The 7,626-nt window shown below is 37.7% G+C and overlaps 1 non-coding gene across 1 annotated transcript; it reads right to left on the bottom strand.

The window, feature by feature from the left end:
- Nucleotides 1-2,538: 2,538 nt before the first annotated feature.
- LOC148545626 (small nucleolar RNA R71) lies at nt 2,539-2,646 on the bottom strand. The gene has a single exon (XR_015900833.1). It is a non-coding gene; the product is annotated as a small nucleolar RNA R71 (small nucleolar RNA).
- Nucleotides 2,647-7,626: the final 4,980 nt, after the last annotated feature.

Genomic DNA, 7,626 nt, shown 5'->3' on the forward strand with positions numbered 1-7,626 from the left:
TGACAATGGTGATGCATTACATAAAGCCAGCCATGGAAAGGAGTAAGACTGATTGGATGAAGATAGCAGGAAAGCAGAGGTTCAGAGGAACGAAAGCATCTCTATTCGCTTATCTGAAATTCTCACCAATGATTTACATAAGTATTTCTATCACTATTTTATTAATTATTTTCGAAAACCCCATTACTATTTTATATCCGCCTGACTGAGATTTACAAGGTGACCATAGCTTGCTTCATACCAACAATCTCTGTGGGATTCGACCCTTACTCACGTAAGGTATTACTTGGACGACCCAGTGCACTTGCTGGTTAGTTGTGCGAAGTTGTGAACCATGGTATTTGAATCATCTTTTTGGCGCCATTACCAGGGAAAGAAAGAGCGATGAATTTTACATAATCAAAGTGTAGTCACAATTTCTGCGCACCAAGTTTTTGGCGCCGTTGCCAGGGATTGTTCGAGTTTGGACAACTGACGGTTCATCTTGTTGCTCAGATTAGGTAATTTTCTTTTTGTTTTATTTTCAAAAATTTTTCAAAAAAAAATCTTTCAAAAATTTCTTCCTTGTTTTCGAAAAAAAATTGTTTTCAAAAATATATTTTTCTTCAAAATTTTTAAGAATGAATTCTAGTGTTTCATATAACATGTTTTAGCTTGGCTGGCTATTAAGCCATGTCTAACTCCCAGGATTTTGATTGAGGACTATGAATTCATTGCTTCCTTTTTCCCAAATATTTTCGAAAAAAAATTTAAAAGAAAATACAAAAAAAATTTTATAAAATCATAAAAATCAAAAATATTTTGTGTTTCTTGTTTGAGTCTTGAGTCATGTTATAAGTTTGGTGTCAATTGCATATTCATCCTGCATTTTTCGAAAATTCATGCATTCATAAGTGTTCTTCATGATCTTCAAGTTGTTCTTCGTAAGTCTTCTTGTTTGATCTTTGCATTTGCATGTTTTGTGTCTTTTCTTGTTTTTCATATGCATTCCTGAATTCTTTATGTCTAAGCATTAAAGAATTCTAAGTTTGGTGTCTTGCATATTTTCTTTGCATTAAAAATTTTTCAAAAATGTGTTCTTGATGTTCATCATGATCTTCATAGTGTTCTTGGTGTTCATCTTGACATTCATAGCATTCTTGCATGCATTCATTGTTTTGATCCATAACTTTCATGCATTGCATCATTTTTCTTGTTTTTCTCTCTCATCATAAAAATTCAAAAATCAAAAAAATATCTTTCCCTTTTTCTCTCTTAAAATTTCGAAAATTAGATTTGACTTTTTCAAAAATTTTTAAAATCTAGTTGTTTTTATGAGTCAAATCAAATTTTCAATTTAAAAATCTTATCTTTTTCAAAATCTTTTTCAAAAATCAAATCTTTTCCATTTTTCTTAGTTATTTTCGAAAATTATAAAAATATTTTTCAAAAATATTTTTCTTATTTTTATATCAAATTTTCGAAAATAACAATAACAATTAATGTTTTGATTCAAAAATTTCAAGTTTGTTACTTACTTGTTAAGAAAGATTCAAACTTTAAGTTCTAAAATCATATCTTGTGATTTCTTGTGAATCAAGTCATTAATTGTGATTTTAAAAATCAAATCTTTTTCAAAAATATCTTTTTATCTTCTCTTTTTCAAAAATTTGATTTCAAAATATCTTTTCTAACTAACTAACTTTTTGTTTGTTTCTTATCTTTTTCAAAACTACCTAACTAACTCTCTCTCTCTAATTTTCGAAAATATCTTCCCTCTTTTTCAAAAATTCTTTTTAATTAACTAATTATTTTAATTTTTTTATTTTAATTTTCGAAAAAAAATCACTAACCTTTTTCAAAAACTATTTTCAAAAATCACTAACCATTTTTCAAAAACAATTTTCAAAAATTCCCTCTCTCTCTTTTCTTCTCCTTTTCTTCCACTCACCTAAAGGGAACCTCTATACTTGGGTAAAAAGGATCCCTATTATTATTATTTTTATGTGCCCTCTTCTTTGTCATATGAGCAGGAGTAAGGACAAGAATATTCTTGTTGAAGCAGATCCAGAACCTGAAAGGACTCTGAAGAGGAAACTAAGAGAAGCTAAATTACAACAAACCAGAGATAACCTTTCAGAAATTTTCGAACAAGAAGAGGAGATGGCAGCCGAAAATAATAATAATGCAAGGAGAATGCTTGGTGACTTCACTACACCTAATTCCAATTTACATGGAAGAAGCATCTCCATTCCTGCCATTGGAGCAAACAACTTTGAGCTGAAACCTCAATTAGTTTCTCTGATGCAGCAGAACTACAAGTTTCATGGACTTCCATCTGAAGATCCTTTTCAGTTCTTAACTGAATTCTTGCAGATCTGTGATACTGTTAAGACTAATGGAGTAGATCATGAAGTCTACAGGCTCATGCTTTTCCCATTTGCTGTAAGAGACAGAGCTAGGATATGGTTGGACTCTCAACCTAAAGATAGCCTGAACTCTTGGGATAAGCTGGTCACGGCTTTCTTAGCCAAGTTCTTTCCTCCTCAAAAGCTGAGCAAGCTTAGAGTGGATGTTCAAACCTTCAAACAAAAAGATGGTGAATCCCTCTATGAAGCTTGGGAAAGATACAAGCAGCTGACCAAAAAGTGTCCTTCTGACATGCTTTCAGAATGGACCATCCTGGATATATTCTATGATGGTTTATCTGAGCTATCAAAGATGTCATTGGATACCTCTGCAGGTGGATCTATTCACCTAAAGAAAACGCCTGCAGAAGCTCAAGAACTCATTGACATGGTTGCTAATAACCAGTTCATGTACACTTCTGAGAGGAATCCTGTGAGTAATGGGACGCCTATGAAGAAGGAAGTTCTTGAAGTTGATACTCTGAATGCCATATTGGCTCAGAACAAAATATTGACTCAGCAAGTCAATATGATTTCTCAGAGTCTGAATGGAGTGCAAGCTGCATCCAACAGTACTCAATAGGCTTCTTATGAAGAAGAAGCTTATGATCCTGAAAACCCTGCAATAGCAGAGGTAAATTATATGGGTGAACCTTATGGAAACACCTATAACCCATCATGGAGAAATCATCCAAATCTCTCATGGAAGGATCAAAGGCCTCAACAAGGCTTTAATAATGGTGGAAGAAACAGGTTTAATAATAATAAACTTTTTCTATCATCCACTCAACAACAGACAGAGAACTCTGAACAAAGTACCTCTAATTTAGCAAACTTAGTCTCTGATCTATCCAAGGCCACTGTAAGTTTCATGAATGAAACAAAGTCTTCCATTAGAAATATGGAAGCACAAGTGGGCCAGCTGAGTAAAAGGATCACTGAAATCCCTCCTAGTACTCTCCCAAGCAATACAGAAGAGAATCCAAAAGGAGAGTGCAAGGCCATTGACATAAGTACCATGGCCGAACCTGTAAGGGAAGGAGAGGACGTGAATCCCAAGGAGGAAGACCTCCTGGGACGTCCAGTGACCAATAAGGAGCTTCCCTCTGAGGAACCAAAGGAATCTGAGGCTCATCTAGAGACCATAGAGATTCCATTGAACCTCCTTATGCCATTCATGAGCTCTGATGAGTACTCCTCTTCTGAAAAGAATGAGGATGTTACTGAAGAGCAAACTGCCAAGTTTCTTGGTGCAATCATGAAGCTGAATGCCAAATTATTTGGTATAGAAACTTGGGAAGATGAACGTCCCTTGTTCACCAATGAACTATGTGATCTGGATCAACTGACATTGCCTTAGAAGAGACAAAATCCTGGAAAGTTCATAATACCTTCTACCATAGGCACCATGATCTTTAAGGCTCTGTGTGACCTTGGTTCAGGAATAAACCTCATGCCCCTCTCTGTAATAGAGAAACTGGGAATCTATGGGGTGCAAGCTGCTAAAATCTCATTAGAGATGGCAGACAATTCAAGAAAATAGGCTTATGGACAAGTAGAGGACGTGTTAGTAAAGGTTGAAAGCCTTTACATCCCTGCTGGTTTCATAGTCCTGGATACTGGAAAGGAAGAGGATGAATCCATCATCCTAGGAAGACCTTTCCTAGCCACAGCAAGAGCTGTGATTGATGTGGAAAGAGGAGAATTAATCCTTCAAGTGAATGAGGACAACATTGTGTTTACAACTCAAGGATCTCTCTCTGCATCCATGGAAAGGAAGCAGAAAAAGCTTCTCTCAAAGCAGAGTCAAACAAAGCCCCCACAGTCAAACTCTAAGTTTGGTGTTGGGAGGCCACAACCAAACTCTAAGTTTGGTGTTGAACTCCCATATCCAAACTCTAAGTTTGGTGTTGGAGAGTCTCAACAATGCTCTGAACATCCGTGAGGCTCCATGAGAGCCCACTGTCAAGCTATTGACATTAAAGAAGCGCTTGTTGGGAGGCAACCCAATTTTTATTTATCTAACAATATTTTTCTTAGTTATATGTCTTTATAGGTTCATGATCATGTGGAGTCACAAAATAAATATAGAAATTGAAAACAGAATCAAAAATAGCAGAAGAAAAATCACACCCTGGAGGAAGCATCTGCCTGGCGTTCAACGCCAGAACAGAGCATGGTTCTGGTGCTGAACGCCCAAAATGGGCAGTGCCCAGAACAAGCATGGTTCTGGCGTTCAACGCCAGAAATGGCCAGTAAATGGGCGTTGAAAGCCCAAAATGGGCACCAACCTGGCGCTGAACCCCCAGAGTTGTGTGCAAGGGCATTTTACATGCCTAATTTGGTGCAGGGTTGTAATTCCTTGAACACCTCAGGATCTGTGGACCCTACAGGATCATCTCAGGATCTGTGGACCCCACAGGATCTCCACCTACCTCCACTCACTTGTTCTCACCCCTCTTTCACATAATCCCATAAACACTCTTCCCCAAAACCCTTCACCAATCACCTCAATCCCTCTTCCCCATCACCTCTTCACCACTCACATCCATCCACTCTTCCCCATAAACCTACCTCATAAACTCCACCTACCTTCAAAATTCAAAATCAATTTCCCACCCAAACCCACCCTACATGGCCGAGACTTAACCCCCTTCCCTCCCCTATATAAAGCCTTCCATTCTTCCTCATTTTCACACAACACAACCCCTTCTCCCTCTCCTCCATTTTTTTTTCTTCTTCTTCATCTATTCTTTCTTCTCTTGCTCGAGGGCGAGCAAAATTCTAAGTTTGGTGTGGTAAAAGCATAAGCTTTTTGTTTTTCCATTACCATTGATGGCACCTAAGACCGGAGAATCCTCTAGAAAGGGGAAAGGGAAGACAAAAGCTTCGACATCCGAGTCATGGGAGATGGAAAGATTCATCTCCAAAGCTCATCAAGACCACTTCTATGATGTTGTGGCCAAGAAGAAGGTGATCCCTGAGGTCCCTTTCAAACTCAAAAGAAATGAGTATCCAGAGATCCGACATGAAATTCAAAGAAGAGGTTGGAAAGTTCTAACAAATCCCATCCAACAAGTCGGCATCCTAATGGTTCAAGAGTTCTATGCCAATGCATGGATCACCAAGAACTATGATCAAAGTAAGAATCCAGATCCAAAGAACTATGTTACAATGGTTCAGGGGAAATACTTAGATTTTAGTCCGGAAAATGTGAGGCTGGCGTTCAACTTGCCAAACATGGAAGAGAATGCACGTCCCTACACAAGAAGAGTCAACTTTGATCAAAGGTTGGACCAAGTCCTTATGGACATATGTGTAGAAGGAGCTCAATGGAAGATTGACTCCAAAGGCAAGCCGGTTCAACTAAGAAGATTGGACCTCAAGCCTGTAGCTAGAGGATGGTTGGAGTTCATTCAATGCTCAATCATTCCCACTAGCAACCGGTATGAAGTTACTATAGACCGGGCCATCATGATCCATAGCATCATGATTGGAGAAGAGGTGGAAGTTCATGAGATTATACCTTAAGAACTCTACAAGGTGGCTGACAAGTCCTCCACTATGGCAAGGTTAGCCTTTCCTCACCTCATTTGCCACCTATGCAATTCGGCTGGGATTGACATAGAGGGAGATATCCTCATTAAAGAGGACAAGCCCATCACTAAGAAAAATATGGAGCAAGCAAGAGAGCCCATTCATGGAGCTCAAGAGGCGTATGAAGCTCATCACCATGAGATCCCGGAGATGCCTCAAATGCACTTTCCTCCACAAAACTATTGGGAGCAAATCAACACCTCCCTAGGAGAATTGAGTTCCAATATGGGACAACTAAGGGTGGAACATCAAGAACACTCCATCATCCTTCATGAAATAAGAGAAGATCAAAAAGCAATGAGGGAGGAGCAACAAAAACAAGGAAGAGACATAGAAGAGCTCAAGGACATCATTGGTTCCTCAAGAAGGAAACGCCACCATCACTAAGGTGGATTCATTCCTTGTTCTTATTTCTTCTGTTTTTCGTTTTCTATGTTATGTGCTTATCTATGTTTGTGTCTTCGTTACATGATCATTGGTAGTTAATAACTATGTCTTAAAGTTATGAATGTCCTATGAATCCATCACCTCTCTTAAATGAAAAATGTTTTAATTCAAAAGAACAAGAAGTACATGAGTTTCGAATTTATCCTTGAACTTAGTTTAATTATATTGATGTGGTGACAATGCTTCTTGTTTTCTGAATGTATGCTTGAACAGTGCATATGTCTTTTGAAGTTGTTGTTTAAGAATGTTAAATATGTTGGCTCTTGAAAGAATGATGACTAGGAGACATGTTATTTGATAATCTGAAAAATCATAAAAATGATTCTTGAAGCAAGAAAAAGCAGCAAAGAACAAAGCTTGCAAAAAAAAAAGAGAAAAAAATAAGCGAAAAAAAATAGAAAGAAAAAGAAAAAGCAAGCAGAAAAAGCCAAAAGCTCTTAAAACCAAGAGGCAAGAGCAAAAAGCCAATAACCCTTAAAACCAAAAGGCAAGGGCAAATAAAAAGGATCCCAAGGCTTTGAGCATCAGTGGATAGGAGGGCCTAAAGGAATAAAATCCCGGTCTAAGCAGCTAAACCGAGCTGTCCCTAACCATGTGCTTGTGGCGTGTAGGTGTCAAGTGAAAACTTGAGACTGAGCGGTTAAAGTCAAGGTCCAAAGCAAAAAAAGAGTGTGCTTAAGAACCCTGGACACCTCTAATTGGGGACTTTAGCAAAGCTGAGTCACAATCTGAAAAGGTTCACCCAATTATGTGTCTGTGGCATTTATGTATCCGGTGGTAATACTGGAAAACAAAGTGCTTAAGGCCACGGCCAAGACTCATAAAATAGCTGTGTTCAAGAATCATCATACTGAACTAGGAGAGTCAATAACACTATCTAAACTCTGAGTTCCTATAGAAGCCAATCATTCTGAACTTCAATGGATAAAGTGAGATGCCAAAACTATTCAAGAGGCAAAAAGCTACAAGTCCCGCTCATCTGATTGGAGCTATGTTTCATTGATAGTTTGGAATTTATAGTATATTCTCTTCTTTTTATCCTATTTGATTTTCAGTTGCTTGGGGACAAGCGACAATTTAAGTTTGGTGTTGTGATGAGCGGATAATTTATACGCTTTTTGGCATTATTTTTAGTATGTTTTTAGTAGGATCTAGTTACTTTTAGGGACATTTTCATTAGTTTTTATGTTAAATT

Source organism: Arachis ipaensis, chromosome B9 (assembly GCF_059453495.1).
Source record: "Arachis ipaensis isolate K30076 ecotype BB chromosome B9, ASM5945349v1, whole genome shotgun sequence".
NCBI lineage: Eukaryota > Viridiplantae > Streptophyta > Magnoliopsida > Fabales > Fabaceae > Arachis > Arachis ipaensis.